This window comes from Osmerus eperlanus, chromosome 7 (genome assembly GCF_963692335.1).
Source record: "Osmerus eperlanus chromosome 7, fOsmEpe2.1, whole genome shotgun sequence".
Lineage (NCBI taxonomy): Eukaryota > Metazoa > Chordata > Actinopteri > Osmeriformes > Osmeridae > Osmerus > Osmerus eperlanus.
Window position 1 is genome coordinate 10,795,310 of NC_085024.1, and position 20,591 is coordinate 10,815,900.

General features: G+C 40.7%; 2 long non-coding RNA genes across 2 annotated transcripts in view; one reads left to right on the forward strand and one right to left on the reverse strand.

The window, feature by feature from the left end:
* Positions 1 to 20,591, forward strand: part of LOC134023037 (uncharacterized) — a 258,879-nt gene that overhangs the window by 219,229 nt on the left and 19,059 nt on the right. The window lies entirely within an intron of this gene.
* LOC134023036 (uncharacterized) lies at positions 12,033 to 13,378 on the reverse strand. The gene is made up of 2 exons (XR_009930729.1): positions 13,250 to 13,378; positions 12,033 to 12,526 (listed from the first exon to the last, which is right to left on the reverse strand). It is a non-coding gene; the product is annotated as an uncharacterized LOC134023036 (long non-coding RNA).

Sequence of the window (20,591 nt, forward strand, 5' to 3'; positions counted from 1 at the left end):
GTTGGCGCCCTCTACTGGTTGTGCGGGAGGGTTAATTAATGGATGCACTTGGGAAAATGCCACCCCCTTCTTCATGCCGTCCTAGGCGGCTGCCTATGTCGCCTGTAGGAAGGACCGGCTCTGCGGGCCGCCTATAAACGCTGTCGGTGTTAACCCGGTGGCCCTAAGAAAAGTGGTGTTGCAGTAACATAGGTACATAGTGAGGTCAGACCCCCACCCCTTGCCTTGAGGCAACGGCCCCGGTGGATGTAGGTGGTATTGCATTTCCGATTTGCTACCCGACTCGTCCGGTCGTTTTTATTCTATTAAAGATCCTGTAAAGTGGAATTAAAAACGAGTTTCAAGTTCACCACACCACAGAATAATGTGTTATTAACTACCCATCCAAATTAGAATGAAAAAAAAACACAGACAAGTATGTTAAATTAGGCTTTGAAATCGTAAGAAAATCAGCAGTTTTCTCTGTTTGAGACTGGGGGGGCGTGTCGCCTGAAGGAGCTGAAGCTCGGCCCCCTTGCTGGAATTCGGCGCCGCCTCTCTCAAGTAAGCTACCTACGACTACGTCAAGCCGAACAAAACAGTATAGAATTAGAATGTATTTGTTCAATGAGTGAAACATACAGATGCATATAAATGAAATATTCCCCTGAGCTGTAACACAGGAGTAAACATTTACAGCAGAGACAGCAGATAGTGAGCTCTCCAACTTCTACTTCTAGCACATTAGCTACCATTTCACCAAAATACCATCATTCTACACCGAGTAGCCTAATATCAAGTTAGCGGTTTGCTCTGGAAAAGTTATCTATAATTATAACAAGCACACAGAACTGAGTGATGAACTGGCGGTGGTGGATGGTCCAGGTGCGACCGGAGGATGAACGGCCGGGGGGGGTGATGCTCGGCTCCGCGCTGCAAGAGAAGCCGTGTGTTGGTGAACCCCGTCTGTCTCTGGTCCATGTTAAAACTGTCCGCCATGAAATGGTCAGTGGCGCAGAGGCGGCTGTTTGAGTTTATCCAAAGCTTTCCATGAGCGTGGCTCTTCACAAAATCTATCCACCTATTGTTCCTTTCATTATCAACAGGGAACTTAAATGGCGTTGCAGCGCAGCTAGTTCTTGCATCCAGGGAAGATGCAGTTGCGGGTGGTTGGAGACATCCTGAAGCTAGCTAGCTAGCTGATGTAAGCTACAATAACAGTACAGCAGGAGGAGCCATTCAGTGATCTGACGTAGATAGGGCGAAATGACGTAAATAGGGCATTTTTTGGCTCCGCCCATTAAAACCTGATCTGAAAACGGAAGAGAAACTGTTCTTCGGTCTAACTCCACATTTCAGTGCGACAAAGTTTTCGCGCTTTGCACATGCTTTCAGGAACTCATTTCACACGTATATAATGTACTGAGAAGCAATCATGGAATTTGCTTTACAGGATCTTTAACTAGATAAGTGTCAAATTACATGCCAGTAGAGTGCGCGCTAGGTCTGATATTCATTATTAGGGATTCTCCGTTGTTTCAAGTTGCGTTAGAAAAGAGCTCTAGTTAATGTGGCGAAAATTGATTAAAAAAAAACAAAACAGTAAGATAAGATATATCTTTTTAATCAATTTGACTATAGGCTATATCTAGTTAATTCTAATCAGGATTGTGTGGATAAGATAATCTTTTACTAGTAACCCAAGGACTGCATTGTGGGAGATTCTTTTCTGTTGTTTCTCTACTGTGTTTTCCCTGCCGAAACCTCCGGTGAGTTTTGGTTGTTTCAACGTGCGCATTAGCTTGCCATATTGCTAGTTAACCAGTGTTGGGAACGTTACCGAAAATTTGTAATTAGTTACAGTTACTAGTTACTTATTTCAGAAGTAACTGCATTACTTTACTAGTTACTGCATAGATTGATTCGCGGGTTGATTGTCTGATCAAGACTGTGAGGTTCGCGAATGGACAGAACGGCTGCGAGGGCCAGCCCGACGTGCACGAATACACCTGTACAAATGCAAATGAAATTTCCACTCAAAATGCTGACAAAAGTTTGATTTACGATTTCCAACGCAGCCTCCATTGGTATTCTTAACCTGGAATGATAATATATAGTGCAGTGTTTCCTCTATGGCTAAATTTCTGCCGCCACGGTATCAGAAATCAGGCTGTACAACATTTTAGGCCGTCTATCAGCACTGATTGTTGAGTGCATGTCGGAGAATAGCACGGACACGCGCTTCACACCGCAGTTGAGATTGCGTGTGTGCGTCCTTGAGAACTGTAAATCGTATAACTTATGTTGTCAGTTAATTTAAGCCTGTTATTGTATTGTATGTGTTAAGTTTATAGTTCTTGCAAATTTAAATAAAGTTAAATGGTGATTTTCGTTGTTTGTATTCTTCCACTGCTAGCTAAATTGCACGTCTGTTGATTCGATAGCGATTGCTGCCCTTGCTCACGTTTGTATTTTAGGTGCATTATTATGCTGAAGTTGTTTTAATTAATAAAAAGTGGGTTTATTGTTATTATTTGCTACAGAATGCTTAGCCTATCAAGATCAAATGAAGCAGGCAGTGTACATGCTTCAGAGTGGCCTACCTTGGCTAGGCTACTGACCATTTACAATAAGTTGTTACGTCAATTATTAATTGGCAGCATTTATGCCATTTAGAACATACTTTATGAGTGTAAGGTGTCTTTAAGTAGCCTAACTTCATTGCTTTAGGGGAAATAGGACGAAAATATGTGCAATATTACATTAGCTATTAGATTAGATTTATTTCAAAATGGGTCTTCGGTGCTCCAAAAAAAAAATATATATGTATATATATATATATATATATATATATAATATTATATATTTTCTTCTTTTTTTCGAAAAAAAAAAAAGAATATATATATATATATATTTTGGAGCACCGAAGACCCATTTTGACCCAGGAAAAACCCTGAACCCATTTTCTTATATAACCAAACTGTTCGGTGTGAACAGGTTCATTCTCATTTGACTATGTCAGCTGATGATGGCCAGATGATGCTACCATGCCCAAAATCAAATGCTTTGAAGAAAACAGTTATTTATCGTGCCATCAATCATTGGAATAATTGCCCACTGAATATACATCAAATGAATAGAAAAGTCTCTTCGGGTACCATCTGAGAATGCACTATTTAAAATTGTGAGTAGGGAATGGACACATTTACTGTATAAATGTAATAATGACTGTAATACTGTAATAACTTATTTTGAATCATTTCTTATTATGTTTATAATGATGTCTACAATGTTACTGATTTTAGATTATCATTGTTAAGTAATTTAATTTTTTTCTCTTTTTGTTGGACCCCAGGAAGATTAGCTCGTCCCACTTTTGTCACGTCTGGCTACAAGGAGGACCCAAATGCGGAGTGCGGAATGGAAAGTTTATTAATGGACAACTGAAATCACACAAGCAGAAGGCCCGGGAAACAAAACTGAAAGTAAGCCGTAGCAGGTAACTCAAAAGGGCGATCCGTAAAACGTAGTCAAGAACAGGCAGGATCCGAGATTGGAAGGCAGTCCAGTATATCCAGGGAAGAGTGGGGGAGCAGCTCACCGCGGCTGGAACAGAAGATATTTCGCAGGATATGGAACTTGTCAACATCACAAAACTCTTTAGCAAAGAAGGAGGGAAAACAGAGGATATTTATTGGCCGCGTTTCCCAGATTCGTTAAGAAGCTCTTAACGCTAAGAGCTTCTTAGGAGCGTTCTAAGAGCGTTCTAAGAGCGTTCTAGAGCGCTCGCCGAATTTAAAACCGTTACAACTAACCAACAAGAGCAACAAGTCTCTCATTACGAGTCATTGTGATCCTGGAGGAAACTAACATCAGGTCCAGCCAAGAATTCCTAAGTGCCGTTGTACTCCCGGAACAAGTGCGTCTTGAGCCTTTTCTTGAAGGTGGGGAGACAGTCAGTGTCCCTGATGGAGGTGGGGAGTTGATTCCACCATTGGGGAGCCAGACAGGAGAAGAGCTTGTGTTGGGACCAGGCGCTCTTGAGCGGTGGGACCACCAGACGGTTGTCAGAAGAAGACTGTAGGTGGCGGGGCGGGGGGGGGGAAGGCTGGAGGAGAGACTTGATGTAGTCGGGTGCAGTCCCGTTCACCTCTCTGAAGGTCAGTACCAGAGTCTTGAATCTGATACGGGCCGTGATGTGAAGCCAGTGGAGGGAGATGAGGAGCGGGGTAACATGGGAGTGTCTGGGTAGATTGAAGACCAGACATCAAATTAATTCTTGAAGTTGAAAAGCACAGGGAGTTGTATGACCCCCAGCACCAATTTGACAACGTAGATAAGGATCAATGCTGAGATATAGCCAATGCCATGTTTATGTACCATGTCAGCGTAAAGGAAAGCTCAGAGTAGCTGAAAGGCTTGGTGACCGGCGTGGAGAAATGCGCATCTGGTGTGAACAGCTTTGAGCCAGTCGTAGCTGATCGTGGCACTGCGAGGCACTTCCCCGTGCCCCAGGCGTAAGGACTAGATCCTCAACTTAAAATCAAACAGGATCCAGAATCAAGATGTGTAGACCTGGAGATCTCCTCTGCAAAAGTGAAAGATTCTGGGTTGTACTAATGTGCACTGATGCCCACAGTGCCAGGAAGCCCCATGGCTGTGCACAAAACCCTCCCGCAGTGCCCCAAATGTGTGCCAAGTTCTCTATGCTTGCTTATTTGCACTTGATTCTGAGGGTAGAGCGTGCAAATCCAGATTCCATGGTTGTTGTACTCAGTGACTTTAACAAAGGAAATCTCAGTCACAAACTCCCCAAATACATACAATTCATCAAATGCCTAACCAGAGAAGGGTACACTTTGGATCACTGATACACCACAGTCAGTAGAGCCTGCCACGCAGTCCCCTGAGCAGCTCTGGGACACTTTGAACATGACATGGTCCACCTGATTCCTGCATACAAGCAACTAAAGTTCTGTAAACCTGCTGTGAGGACAGCAAAACAGTGGACCAGGGAGGCTATGGAGGATCTGCGGACGTGCCTGGACTGTACTGACTGATTCCACCTGCAGGTGGATCACAGACTTCCTGTCTGACAGGAAGCAGTGCGTTAAGCTGCGAACACAGGTCTCTGACACCCGGTCCATCAGCACTGGATCACCCCAGGGCTGCGTCCTTTCTCCTCTGCTCTTCTCCCTGTACACCAACAGCTGCATCTCTAGTCATCTGTCCGTCAAACTCCTGAAGTTTGCGTACGACACCACCCTCATTGGGCTCATGTCTGGTGGAGACGAGTCTGATTATAGGTGGGAAGCGGCCATCCTGGTGACCTGGTGCAGCCAGAACAACCTGGAGCTCAATGCTCTTAAGACAGTGGAGATGGTTGTGGACTTCAGGAAGAATACAGCGCCACTCACCCCCATCACCCTGTGTGACTCCCCAGTCAACATTGTGGAGTCCTTCCGCTTCCTGGGCACTACCCTCTCCCAGGACCTCAAGAGGGAACTGAACATCAGCTTTCTCACCAAAAAAGCACAACAGAGGATGTACTTTCTGCGGCAGCTGAAGAAGTTCAACCTGCCAAAGACAATGATGGTGCACTGGTGACGAGCAGACTGCAGCTTATCATTCGAGCTGCCGAGAAGGTGCAATCTGCCATCCCTTGAGGACCTGCACGCCTCTAGGACCTTGCGGCGAGTGAGGAAGATTGTGGCCGACCCACCCTGGACACACACTGTTCCTGCCACTCCCCTCGGGCAAGAGGCTGCGGTCCATCAGGACCAAAACCTCATGCCACAAGAACAGTTTCTTTCCGTCTGCAGCTGGCCTCATCAACAAGGCCCAGGACCCCAACTGACACTAACTCACACATAAACACTGAGCATTACATAATTTTTATTTTATTGAATACTGTACAGTTTGTAAGTATTTTGTTGTAAATATCTTAAATGTATTAAATTTCTTACTTTATATTTAAAGACTGCACACACTTTTAGAATTCTTATGTTTATTGTATGCACCAGCCCACTAAAGTAAATTCATTTTCATGTAAACTACTTGGCGATTAAACTGTATTCTGATTATACTTTGGCAATGTAATCTCAAACAACTGTAGTCCATTGGCCCAAAGTCAGGCTCACATGTTAGAACTAAAGGTAATGTATTAATGGGGGATTGTTTAAATATGAACATAACATATTTTTATTCAGACTTTATTTCACTCAAAGTGATGTGACATTTTACAATTTTTGTGAGTTTTAGAGTGAGTTTTTCTCCATACGTTTTGTATAAACGCATGTGTATTCATTTTTCATTATTTAAATGTCAAATAATTCAATGGAATCATTTGAATAACTTTGATGTCTAGCAGTCAGTGTATTTTTTACTTTGTAGTTTGTTAATTTAATCAGTAAGAAGCATGCTTGTTAAAGTACATGTGAGTTACCATGTGATGGCACTAAAGCAAAGAATATCTCTCTTTCTCGCTCTGTCTCTCTCTCCCTCTCTCTATATCTTCTATTACCTATCTATTTATGGTCTGGGTCAGGGTAGGCTATTTATAAACAGAAGCTAACTTAGAGTATCAGAAAATCATAGAGTAAACAACTAACTCTAAGAATATTTCAGCCACTACTAATTTGACCACATACACCTGTGTCATCTAAAAGATATAAAGTATAGTATCTGAGTATAATGACTATTATGCAGGTGTCAAAAAAGAGGTAGTGATTTCAGGTGACCTGGAACCCAACAAAGTGCTATTCAGTGCTAATTCCTTGTAATAATTTCTGACCTATATGGTGATGAAGAAAGTGTTTTATCCGTCTCTTCATAAACGGAGTGTTCAGTTGAGTTTAGTTCAGTTGGATTTTAATAAGTATTTATCAATGTGCAGATTGAGAGAGAAAACCAGACTGTTGTTGGAGAGAAAACCAAACCAGTTGTGTTGTTACTTGTGTTGTGTATTGTGTATTACAACACAACACCAGGCTTAGGTCTCAATCATGTCCCTCTCTCCTCTGAAAGCCGGAGGACCATCTTTTATAGGGCACAATAATGTAAACATAGATTTTGACAGTCAGGCAGTAATGACATTACAACAGTCGAGTCAGGTGGCTGAGCGGTTAGGGAATCGGGCTAGTACATTTAAAATTTAGTCAATTAACAATTTAGCAGACGCTCTTATCCAGAGCGACTTACAGTAAGTACAGGGACATTCCCCCGAGGCAAGTAGGGTGAAGTGCCTTGCCCAAGGACACAACGTCAGTTGGCATGACCGGGAATCGAACTGGCAACCTTTGGATTACTAGCCCGATTCCCTCACCGCTCAGCCACCTGACTCCCTGACTAGTAATCTGAAGGTTGCCAGTTCGATTCCGGCTGTGCAAAATGACGTTGTGTCCTTGGGCAAGACACTTCACCCTACTTGCCTCGGGGAGAATGTCCCTGTACTTACTGTAAGTCGCTCTGGATAAGAGTGTCTGCTAAATGACTGAATGAACAGTCTCAGAGATTCACTGCTCCCAACACATGACAACTCTCAGACTAGAGAGTTCATAGTTGGAGATCTCCTTGTAGTCATGACAAGGAACGTTTAGCCAGTATTTTTCTCCTGACCCCTATTGACACATAGGGCCCTATTTTAACGATCTGAAACGCAAGTATCAAAACGCAAAGCGCAAGTAACTTTGTGGGCGGGACTCCGGCGTGGTTGCTATTTTGCCGGCGGGATAAATGACTTTGCGCCTGGCCCAAATCTAAAATGGATTGGTCCGAAGTAGCTACATTACTAATGGGTGTGGTTTGGGCGTTACGTGCAATAAACCAATCAGAGCGTCATCTCACATTCCCTTTAAGAGCAACGCTTGTTCCATGGCTGATTGCTATTATAACGGCGGATTTGCTAGGCGCAAGCCAGGAGCGGTTCACAGCCGAGGAGACCGACGTTCTAGTCAGGGCCGTAACAGATAGAGAAGTGACATTGTATGGGAAAGGCAAAAAAGCAGTTTTCTCATTGCACTAAATTGCCCGCTCATGCTGCTCATTCAAATTCTTATTTTTATATATATTTTATTTTTTTAATTGTTATATTTTTTAACTTGTTTAGTCCTTAGAATTAGTTTAACTATTGTACTTTTTATGTTTATTGTTTGCACCTTCCTGCCACAGTAAATTCTGTGTTTGTGTAACATAAGCTACATGGCGAATAAACCGAATTCTGATTCGGATGGAGATGGGAGAAGAAGCCCACCAAAATTAGCTTCGGTTAAACAGGCGTGGGAGGAAATTGCCACAATTGTTACAAATCAAGTTCACATACATAGAAATTTCTAATGAAAATCTTTTTATAATCATTGAAGAAATGTAACACGCCATAAATCAAAACAATGTAACGTAGCTTCGCAGAAAGAAGACCCTGGCCTCGCCAGCAGTGCGCACGGACCAAGCTTGCGCCCTTAAAATAGCATCTAAATAACGCGCCATTGACTTTATACTACGTTTTTCCTGGTCAGTGGCGGACTTGTTTTTCTGAAACTGCAAAATTATGGCAAGCCGTTTTATCATTTAACCAATGAATTCTTGATATCCAAAATTCGAATTTTTGATATCCAAAAATGCAATTCTTGATATCTATGGCAAGCCGTTTTATCATTTAACCAATGAATTTTTGATATCAAGAATTCAATTTTAGATATCCAGAATTCCAATTTTGGATATCAAGAATTGCATTTTGGATATCAAGAATTCGAATTTTGGATATCAAGAATTGCATTTTGGATATCAACAATTCGAATTTTGGATATCAATAATTGCATATTGGATATCATCAATTCGAATTTTGGATATCAATAATTGCATATTGGATATCATCAATTCGAATTTTGGATATCAAGAATTGCATTTTGGATATCAACAATTCGAATTTTGGATATCAAGAATTGCATTTTGGATATCAAAAATTCGAATTCTTGATATCCAGACTTGAATTCTGGATATCAACAATGTATGCTAATGACTTTCATGTGGGCGGGAGTAGGCAGGCTACGTAAATTCTGTTTGCAAAGGCGTAACATTTTCTACGCTAAGAGCGTTGCCCACTGCAGCCATTGTAGACTTTGCCATCCGTTGACGTTTGGTTTAGTTCAACATTGATTTTGAAAATGGATGAAGTTGGATGTTTTGAGACCCCAAAAAACGTAATCATTGTCCTTTTTTTATTTTTATGAATGTATTGTATGTGTAACATCGTTATCTGGGTTCAGATTAAATTCCACTAAATTGGCAGAACTACGCCATCTACTGTTCAAATGTGTACCTGCTCCGAGTAGCAGGTACACACGAGTAACATACGCACGAAAATTTATGAGACTATACCACCCAATAATTTGAAGCACTACTGGCATACATTAAGCTTTCAATTATTTGTAATAAAACTACTAAACTTTCCTCTTGGAGCTATAGATGCTAAACCGTCTAACACAATCCAAAACCAGCTCATTTTACATAAGTATGGCCTGTGTTGTTCATGTGGGAGGGAAAAAGCAGGCATTGTGTTTTATTATTTCACAAATATGTTGAAATGATGCAGTTCATAACAAAAGATGCAGTCATTAATTCCTAGGACTGGCATTTCCAATGGGTGTTATTAAGTGCTTTGAGCGGCTAGTCAAATCATTCATCTGCTCCTCGCTGCCCCCCACCCTGGTCCAACAGGTCTACAGACGATGCCATCGCTCTGACTATGCACACCGCTCTCTCCCACCTGGACAAAGGGAATACGTATGTGAGGATGCTGTTCATTGACTACAGCTCAGCATTCAACACCATCACCCCCTCCAGACTGGTCTCCAAGCTTGTGGACCTGGGACTGAGCACCTCCCTCTGCAAGTGGATCTTCCACTTCCTGACGGGGAGGCCACAGGTGGTGAGAATCGGTGACCGCACCTCATCCGTACTGATCACCAACACAGGCACCCCCAGGGCTGTGTGCTCAGCCCTCTCCTGTTCTCCTTGTTCACTCACGACTGTGTGGCAGCGCACAGCTCCAACCTCCTTGTTAAGTTTGCTGACGACACAACCATCGTGGGCCTCATCTCTGACAGTGACGAGTCAGCCTACAGAGAGGAGGTTGACACCCTGACATCATGGTACCAGGACAATAACCTCTCTCAACATCAGCAAGACCAAGGAGATGATTGTGGACTATAGGAGGCGGCAGGAGGAGGAGCATGCACCCCTACACATCAACGGATCTGAAGTGGAGAAGGTCAACTGCTTCAAGTTCCTCGGGGTGAACATCAGCAACGACCTCACCTGGTCTGTTCACACGGACAAGGTGGTCAAAGCGGCCCGTAAACGCCTCTTCTTCCTGAGGAGACTGAAGAAGTTTGGTATGGACTCAGTCATTCTCACTAACTTTTACAGATGCACTATAGAGAGCATTCTGACTGGGTGCATTACAGTGTGGTATGGGAGCTGCACAGACAGGGACTGCAAGGCCCTACGAAGTGCGGTCCGTTCTGCTGAGTTCATCATCGGCAGGAAGCTCCCAGCCCTACAGGACACCTACCACACACGTTGCCTCAGGAAAGCTGGCAGGATTCTAAGAGACTGTTCCCACCCATCTTTCAGTCTCTTTACCCCGTTGCCTTCTGGCAGGCGTTACCGCAGCATCCGGTCGCGCACACGCAGACTGGACAATAGTTTCTACCCAAGGGCCATCAGGCTTCTGAATGGACACTGATATGGACATTGATTCACTGCAGACTAGTCACTTATACACTGTCACTTTCAGTACTGGTTGCACTATCAGTAACACTGCACTACTGTACCTCACTGTACTTCGCCATCAGGCTCCTGTATGGTCATTGACATAGTCACTGATCTGCAATTTTGCACTATTGTACTGTACTCCACCTAGGTTAGAATAGGTTATAGGGTTGTAATAGGTATTATGTGCATTTAGGGTTAGTATGGTGTATTATTTATTGTTATCTGTATATTTAGGAAGTTTTAGTATTAGGGTTAGTATTGTCGATTATTTATTGCTATCTGCATATTTAGAAAGTTTCACTTATTTAAGCTCAGCATAGATGTAAATTATGATCTGTGTACTTATATGTTATGTTATGCCAGGTGCTTGCGTTGTCTTGTCTTAAGAATTTCAGTGCCCAGTCTGACCTTGTGTTGTTCTGTGTACCTGACAAATAAAAGACTTGAACTTGAAGCATTCCAATTACAGTCCTAACTTGGACACACATTGCATCACTGTGTCTGTCTCACTGTACATGCATGTATGGGATTTCCCATGTACTTAAGTTATACACTAATCAATACAACTTTCACAAATCAATAGAACTAGTCATTGGATACTTAGTATGTTGTCATGTGAGTTTGTTATTGATAAGAGTAGATTGTGTGTAGTCAGGTTGAATAGATGTTCAGGGTCACAAGAAAGTACTGGGTGAACGTCCCTTGTGATGGCGGGGAGAGCTCCACCTATGATCTCTCTCTGCCCTGAGTGGTCATGGGCTGGGAGCTGGGAATCTTTCTCTGTGACTGTTGTAACACCATTAATACCTGACTATCAATATCCATGTTGAATTTATTTGACCCTATAAAACACGTTCCCCCGACTTTTGAAGCTGGGAAACATGATTGAGACCTAAGCCTGGTGTTGTGCCGTCATTTATTGTCAGAGGTCTGTTTTCTCTCCCAATCTGCAGATCAATAATACATCTAGTCACTTATAAGAATACAAAAATACAGAACTGAACTTAAGTCTCCGTTAATGAAGACGAACAAGACACTTTCTTCCTCAAAGGTGAGTTCTCTGCTGGGGATCATGCTGGACAGCTTGGAGAAGGAGGCTGAGAGTAGCTGATGGCCATCATGGACAACCCATCTCATCCCCACAGTGATGATGCAATGGAGAACCCGCAGCAACAGAATAGACAGCCACAATAATTAGAGGCCACACTACAATTCATTAGCTAGTAAGATAAATGCAGATATGATCAATTTTATGAATACAATGAAATAAACACAATGGAGATGGTGTATTGCAAACAAACTTTATTAAAAGAAAGTGATTATAATTCGTACAATATAAATGTGACTTTGGATTTATTTAATAGCTTCACATAAAACATTACATTGATACCTGCCCCCTCTAATAACTACTTATCCCTAGCACATGAGATGTAAAGGTAAAAGTTTGTACACAATATGGGCACATTCCTCTGATCTAACGTTGCTGACATATCAAATATCAATCAAATAGTAGTCGGAGTATGAGGTGTTGTCTTCTGCTTTTGCTGGTGAGATCAGATTGGATTACCTTTAAAGTCACATTCATATGTGTGCATGTTCAGAAGACCAGCAGCTCAATAAACATAGGTGAACTGTGTACTTTCTTCAGACTGAATCCAGATGAGCTGTTCAACCAGGTAGACAAGGTCCACCATGTGGGCTGTGGACAGCGGCTTTGGACAAGGTCAGCTTGGTGTTGTCAGGCCAGGTAGTCATGATCCAAGGACTGGGCCACCTACAATAAATAAATAGGAGAAAGAAATAAGAGGGAACATTTTTTAGATCAGGGGTATTCAACTTCTATGCAGTCTTGAGTCTGCAGTCTTTCTGTTTTACCTCATCACCGTCACTCACCCTCCCAGCAGTGTCACAGATAAAATGTATGCCCTGATTGGAGCCTTCAAATGAATAAAAAAACTAGCTTGTCCAGAGTTACATATTAAAGGACTTAGATTAAAAACAATACCATCATCAGAATTGTGACTGACCCTAGTTCCACATCCCACACATCAAGACGACATGTCTGGGGAAATTAGGACGTTGTGTCACCATACACCATAGGCTACCAGAGTATGTCTCCTTAGACAGGCTCTGGCATTACTTTTCGCAAGCTACTAGTCTATATAGTCCAGCAGTCTCCAAACCTGTTTCTGAAGAGCTACTTGCCTGTAGGTTTTTGATCCAACAACACTCATTTGACCTGATACGAGTTACCTGATCAACCAGATAATAATTAGAATCAGGCGTACTAGTGTTGGACCTTAAACCTACTGGCAGGTAGCTCTTCAGAAACAGGATTGGAGACTCGTATAGTCTATTATATTCATATCTTTTCACGTTTCATGATGAGCTAGCCTAGCTAGCTAGAGTACAGTAGCATTAACGTGTGCTTGCTAGCTCGACTGTAGTGCTAGTTATCGAACAAAACAAAGTATAAAAGCCAAAACTAGTACAGTACCTCTTTTGTTGGGTGGTCCACGTAGGTTTCTTATGAGATTATGAGACTTTTTCATTACAAACACTTGCACAGACATCTTCCAACCCGTCTGCTACGGTACGAGCAGACTAAACCCAACAGAATCCCAACTTTTGCGTAGTGTACGCAACGTTTTAAACTCCCCCCACTCCCCTACCCATTGGTTTACAGCTTTAATTACGCAAATGTATGCTAACTTGATATCCAGAATTGCATTTTGGATATCAAGAATTCGAATTGTTGATATCCAGAATTGCATTTTGGATATCAAGAATTCGAATTTTGGATATCCAGAATTGCATTTTGGATATCAACAATTCGAATTGTGGATATCAAGAATTGCATTTTGGATATCAACAATTCGAATTTTGGATATCAAGAATTGTATTTTGGATATCAACAATTCGAATTTTGGATATCAAGAATTGCATTTTGGATATCAAGAATTCGAATTGTTGATATCCAAAATGCAATTCTGGATATCCAAAATTGGAATTCTTGATATCCAAAATGAAATTCTTGATATCCAAAATTCGAATTCTTGATATCAACAATTCAATTCTGGATATCCAAAATTCGAATTGTTGATATCCAAAATGCAATTCTGGATATCAAGTTAGCATACATTTGCATCAAATTTGCGTACTTAAAACTAAACCAATGGAGTTGAAGATTGAACACATGCGCAAACGCCGACAGTGAAAATCTTTGAGTTCTTTCCATGTTGCAAGAGATGGGATAGCAAGGCTACTGCAAGGGCGATTTGTACAGGAAGTTTTTGTAATAAGCAGGTTTATTAACATGGGTCCGTGTACCTTGTGGCCATTGGTTTTTCTATTTTGCAACCCGTGTTGACAAACGCAAAATAGGGCCGTAATATCGTTTTGTCACTTTAGTAAGTCGAACACACATTTAAGTATAACGGCTTGTTTTTGGTTGTTTCGTTTTTTTGGAATAATGAAATAACCATATAACACAAATTGTATAACGAGCCATTAATCGTTGTTTTGATTATTCCATATCCTTTATGCTGATATCTGCAAAAGATAAAAAATAGGCTCGTAATATCGATTTGTCCATTTCGGAAGTCAGAACCAGATGATGGGGAAATGCGTGGTATCCGTTGTTTTATTTTGGAATAACGGAACAACCATATAACACAAATGTTATTAAGAGCCATTTACTCGTTTGTTTGATTATTCCATATCCTTTATGCTGGTATCTGCAAAAAATGAAAAATAGCCTCGTAATATCGTTTTGTCCATTTTGGATGTCAGAACCAGATTATGGGGAAAGGCTTGGTTTCCGTTGTTTTGTTTCATTTTGGAATTACGGAATATCCATATAACACAAACGGTATAACGAGCCATTTACTCATTTGTTTGATCGGCCGTATTATGCATACTGGCACAAGTGAAAAAGAGCGAGGGGGAAAAATGTGAAACTATTGGGGGTGTTATTACTTGCGAACACCAGAGGGCAGCAACGACTAGCTTTTAAAAAAATGTTCCTGTGATCTGCAGGCCTACAATCTTGACGACATGGCAGCAGGTTCAAAAATTCGAATTTTGGATATCAAGAATTCATTGGTTAAATGATAAAACGGCTTGCCATAGATATCCAAAATTGGAATTCTTGATATCCAAAATTGAATTCTTGATATCAAAAATTCGAATTTTGGATATCAAGAATTCATTGGTTAAATGATAAAACGGCTTGCCATACAAAATAGCCCCAGGGAACGTTTGCGCCGCAACACGCCTCCTTTTTTTTTGCTGAACCGCCCCGGGGAGCGCAAAGTAATTCCCTAATTTACCGACGTGCGTCTGTGGAGGGAAAAGTGCGCTTTGCGTCGAGCGCAAACTCTGAATGATACTTAAGTCGTTGACAAAGTCAATTGCGCTGGGTGCAAGATAGGGCCCATATAGACACAATCTACTCGTATTAATAGCAAGCTTACATGAGAACATACTAACTAGTATCCAATGATTAGTTCTATTGATTAGTGAATAAGCTAAGTGTGACCTATGTAAGATGTCTTCTACCACTCGGAGCCAGCCGGTTGTAAACATCCAGTTTTACTGCATTCACAATAGACAACAATGTGTGAATGAATGGACACGGTTAACAGCAGGCATGCTCCGCCTTCTTAAAATCCTCCGATGTTATATCTTAAGTCTACTGATTTGTTACAATCCATCTTTTTTTAGTAAATGTCTTAAAACAAAACATGTCACCACTGACTACAACGATAACATACCTGCATTCACAATAGACAACAATGTGTGAATGAATGGACACGGTTAACAGCAGGCATGCTCCGCCTGGAAATATTTTATTGTATATTTTATTTAATTCTAATTCCACTTAGTACTGCTAGTTTATGTACCCTTAGTATAGATAGTCCACATATTTAAATTTTAGGTCCCTATATGCTTATTGTATGCACCTTCCTGCCAAAGCAAATTCCTTGTCTGTGCAAACTTTCATGGCGAATAAATCCCATTCTGATTCTTCTGAAAGACGGCACATGCAGATGCTAGTTAGCATACAGAATATATGTACTTTCGAGTGGTTAAACCTTGATTAACACTTGGTAACAAAATATAAACACTGCTAAATGGACTTTGAGCAATTATCATTTTTAACTAAACAACTGGGTCAACTTTTAAATACTTTTCACATTATTTTACATTTATATTGTCCACGAGCATTCACCACATGTTACCTTCTTAAAATCCTCCGATGTTATGAGGAAGGAGTGAGTTCTAAATATTACTGACGCTTCCACTAGAGTGAGTTATTTTTCCAAAACGGAAGCTAGCTAGTTTTAGTTAGCTTCCGTTACCTAGCAACCTAGTATAATACTCGTAGCAATGCTACTACCTGCTAGTGTTACTTGTTAGCCTCCTAATTGTAAATTTTGAATCCATACTATAGCGTTTGTCATATAGTTTTTGTCTATCGGAAAATAGTCGGTTGGAATGTTCAGACGGTGTGACTGTACTCTGTGGGGCCCGCTTTCGAACGATCACATATGTGTGACGCTACTCCTTAACGGGTTAAATGCTGCGCTACAGCTACTGAGCAGGTATACATTTGAGCAGCAGATAGCGTAGTTCTGCCAATTTAGTGGAATTTAACCCTTTGATACACAACATGGGTCTAAAGTGACCCGGGAGAGTTAACATTTTCTATATCTTCGCAAAAAAAATATTTAATCATTCAGTATTCCAGGTATTCCTCAATTAACTTGTTTTTGGTCATCACAAGTCCTTATTTTCATTTTTTCTTTCTTACTTTTGGAATAAAAATAATTTTTGTAACACTACCCCTCTAATGCACAACATGGGTCTAAAATGACCCGCATTCATTTCCTATGATATTTCATGTATGGCTGAGTGTGTCTTTGCCATATCTTTAGAAATCATCTAATTTCATAATTTAATATTCCAAGTATTCATTAAATGTCTAGTTTTTTATTGCCACAAATACTTATTTTCCTTCTTTTTTTCTTAATTTATAAACAACCATTGTTTTTGTGTTACTACCTTCAGTTTACAGACATGGGTCAAAAATGACCCATATGTATTCCTATGGAGTTTTATAGGAATTTTTGATATTAGTTAATTTTTGCAACTTGGAACATATTTACTGTGGATAACTATTCACCTGTCACACATTTCACAACTCAACACAGCTGCTTTTAGGCTGGGAGATGTTCACAAGTGACATTATTGATGAGGTCCTGAAATGCAACAACTTTGAGACGAAGAGCTGCAACAGCAAAAGGGAAAGAGTGGAGAAGTATCAAACAGGAATTCATGGCCTCTATCAGTTTGACCCTCCTTGCAGGGGAGGACAAGAGCCTAGATGTGGCTTTTTTGGATCCAATTGCAAAATCCAATGTATAGCCACCATGGGGCTAAAGAGATATGATATCACCAGCTTGACTTTTGATGACAAGAGGAACAGGGCTTTGTAACAAGAAAAACATCTCATAGCAGCATTCAGGTATGTGTGTGACTGTTTCCTGGCTAATTGCAGAAGACGGTTCATTCCCAGTAACTTTGTCACCAGAGATGAGCAGTGTGTGCCATACATGCCCAGCAAGCCAGCAAAATGTGGAATTAAAATATTCTGGATGTGCGATGTGAGGGTTCCATATGTGGTAGACTGAGTGTTCTACCCTTCCAGTGTCCCTCTGACTGGAAAGCTTATTGACAAAAACCTGAACATTGTGGGGACTCTTCACCAGAACAAGCCGAACATACGAGTCACAAAGACATCCAAATGAAGGGAGATGCCAAGTTCCACATTTTTTCATGGTCATGTTGCCATTTAATTTGGATTCAATGGCAACTTGACTGGTGAGCTATGTGCTGAAGAAGGGAAAGGCTGTTGTCCTTCTGAGCACCATGCATGATGGCAAAGCAGTGGATGACAACCATTTTGTGATCCAGTACTGTAACAAAATAAAATCAGGAGTGGACACAATGGATCAGATAGTTTGCACCTAATCATGTAAGTGGAGAACACAGAGTTGTCTGGCACAATGTGCTGGATGTTGCCACCCTCAATGCCTACACTAACTTTTACAACAACACCATGATTAAATGGGTGGTGTGACCAAGCAGCAGTTCATCAAGGAGCTAGACAAGGACCTTGTCAGGCGCATGAAGGCCAAGTCACAGCTCCAAAAGTATATTAAAGAGGTGATGGAAAGATGTGGAGTAAAAACTAAATGCAACTACCACCCAGCCACAAGAAGAGCTCTTATCATCAAACTTTATGAAGCTGAGGATATCCTCAAATCTCTTTAGCCCCATGGTGGCTTTATACATTGGATTTTGCAATTGGATCCAAAAACTCTCCCGCAAGGCCACATTTAGGCTCTTGTGCTCCCCTGCAAGGAGGATCAAACTGATAGAGGCCATGAATTCCTGTTTGATGCTTCTACACTCTTTCCCTTTTGCTGCTGCAGCTCTTCATCTCTAACTTGTTGCATTTCAGAACCTCCTCAATGATGCTGTCACTGATGAACATCTCCCAGCCTAAAAGCAGCAGGGTTGAGCTGTGAAATGTGTAGCAGGTGAATAACTATTCACAGTAAATATGTTCCAAATTGCAAATATCCAAAGTTTCTATCAAATTCCATAGTGAATCCATATGCGTCATTTTAGACCCATGTCTATAAAATTGATGTAGTACCACAAAAAGTTTTTTGCTCAGAATGTAAGAAAGACAACAATTAAAATAATGATTTGTGATACTCAAAAACAAAATAAAGTAATAATTGGATTATTAAATAATGAAATGAATTGATTTTTAAAGATATAGCAAAGAAACACTCAGCCATACATGAAATGTCATAGGAAATGAATGCGGGTCATTTTAGACCCATGTTGTGCATTAAAGGGGGTAAGCATAGCTTGTGTATCAAAGGGTTAACTGGACCCAAATAACTATGTTACATAAGCACACAGGAAATTTCAATTTCTTCCACAATGGTTGCTAGCACATTACCCAAAAATGTAACAACCAATTGACAACTGACCAAATAATCCTTAAAAATACAGGTTCATTATATTGATGAGGTGACTGGCTCATGGGCCCACAGAGCTCTCTCTCTCTTCCCAGCCTTGCACATTCTGGACCTGTATAGGAATCAAGGCCCAATTACTAATATTCAAACTGATACACAATGCTATGATATCAACACTGTCTGTTTTTATTGGAAGTCTATCAGCCATGATGTAGAGGTGCAAGGAGCAGATCTGGGATGGGGAATTGGAGAAGCGTGGAGTGTCTCACCTCAAGCATCTGGGAGCCAGAATTCTACAAGAGCTTCCCTGACAGACTGTATGACACAGCTTTTGTGAACAGTATGACTGTGTGTGTGCCATAGGGCATTTTGGTATTACTTGTCATTGACTAAATGGTGGTGAATAAGTGAAGGAACTGTAAAAACAACCATTCTGTCTTCTTTGTCTTGCATATTACAGCCTTGAAGGATGACGCCTACAGTGCACAGTACAATACACAAATACCCCCAAAAATAGCTTCAACTTACTTTTTGACCCCACAAAACTTCTACCCCACAATACAAACTTAAGTAAACCTACAATCTATTTCTGCATGACTGACATTGAGACTGCTCAAATAGCAACTTGGCTCATTTATATGATGATGGATCATCAAGTAAGACCTACAACATAAATTGCTATGTCTATTTTTGGCAGCTATCTTATGCTTACTTCTGTGACCATATTAAAAAGAGGTGAGCTTGCTTGTGAATCAATCACTGAATACTTCTTGGAATTCTTGTTTTGAAAAGTGTAACTCTGTTGTTGAAGTTTACAGCATACTTCAGAGAGTACTTTCCAAGAGAGTACCTTCCATGAAACTCATCACGGTATTGTACATTCCTTATTGTCCATCAGACTGCATTGCAGTGCAAAGGCACCCAGTGGTGGGCAAGCACAATGATCCAGCCAAGAAAGTCAACACCCCATGTTTACCCCCTCCATCCTAACATTTCTGACATTGGTGCTGTAATAGATTTACCACTGACATGTTTGGACTGGAATACATGGACAACCAGTCTCTGCTTAGTGAACTTAGTGGACCCCTACCCTTCCATGTCACATTTCACATCCCAAATTAGACATTATCTCAGGGGACATTTTTATGGCTCAAATCAAGTTACCAAAAACATGCTGATGTGTTAAGTCTAGTTATACTAGGCTCTCGTTAGATTTAAAATTGTTTGTGACAGCAATATCATCCTAAATGTCCCAATCATTACTATTTGGAAAAAATGATTTACTGCTTCAATGATTTCCTCCAAAGTGAGAATGTAAACATGTGTAAAATAAACAAGTTGGCAACATAGTTTAACAGGTAAACTAATGACAACTGTAAACTTTTTGCTATTAATTATTTTTTATTATAATGAAAATAAATATCCCAGGGGAGAATAATCTGAATTGTTTTCCTGATTGCTTTCCATTATTTTAGACAACATGTAGGGATCTTCACAAACTAGTCAAAGGTAACACATTTATTTACTTTGATGACCCTGGGTGAAAAAGTTCAACTGGTGCATAGTAAGTTGGTCCTTAGCTTGGTCCTCAAGTCACAAAAATCCTGTCACATAATATCGTTGAACTAGAGAGGGTACAATTTCTGGGGAAATTGTAGGGTGTGCTTGCTTGCGTCGGTTGCACAGGGGTCCGTTTTTTACAACTGATATTTCTGTATTTTATATAAAAATGCATACTTATTATTTATAAAGATTACATAGATTTAAAAGCATTTTTTT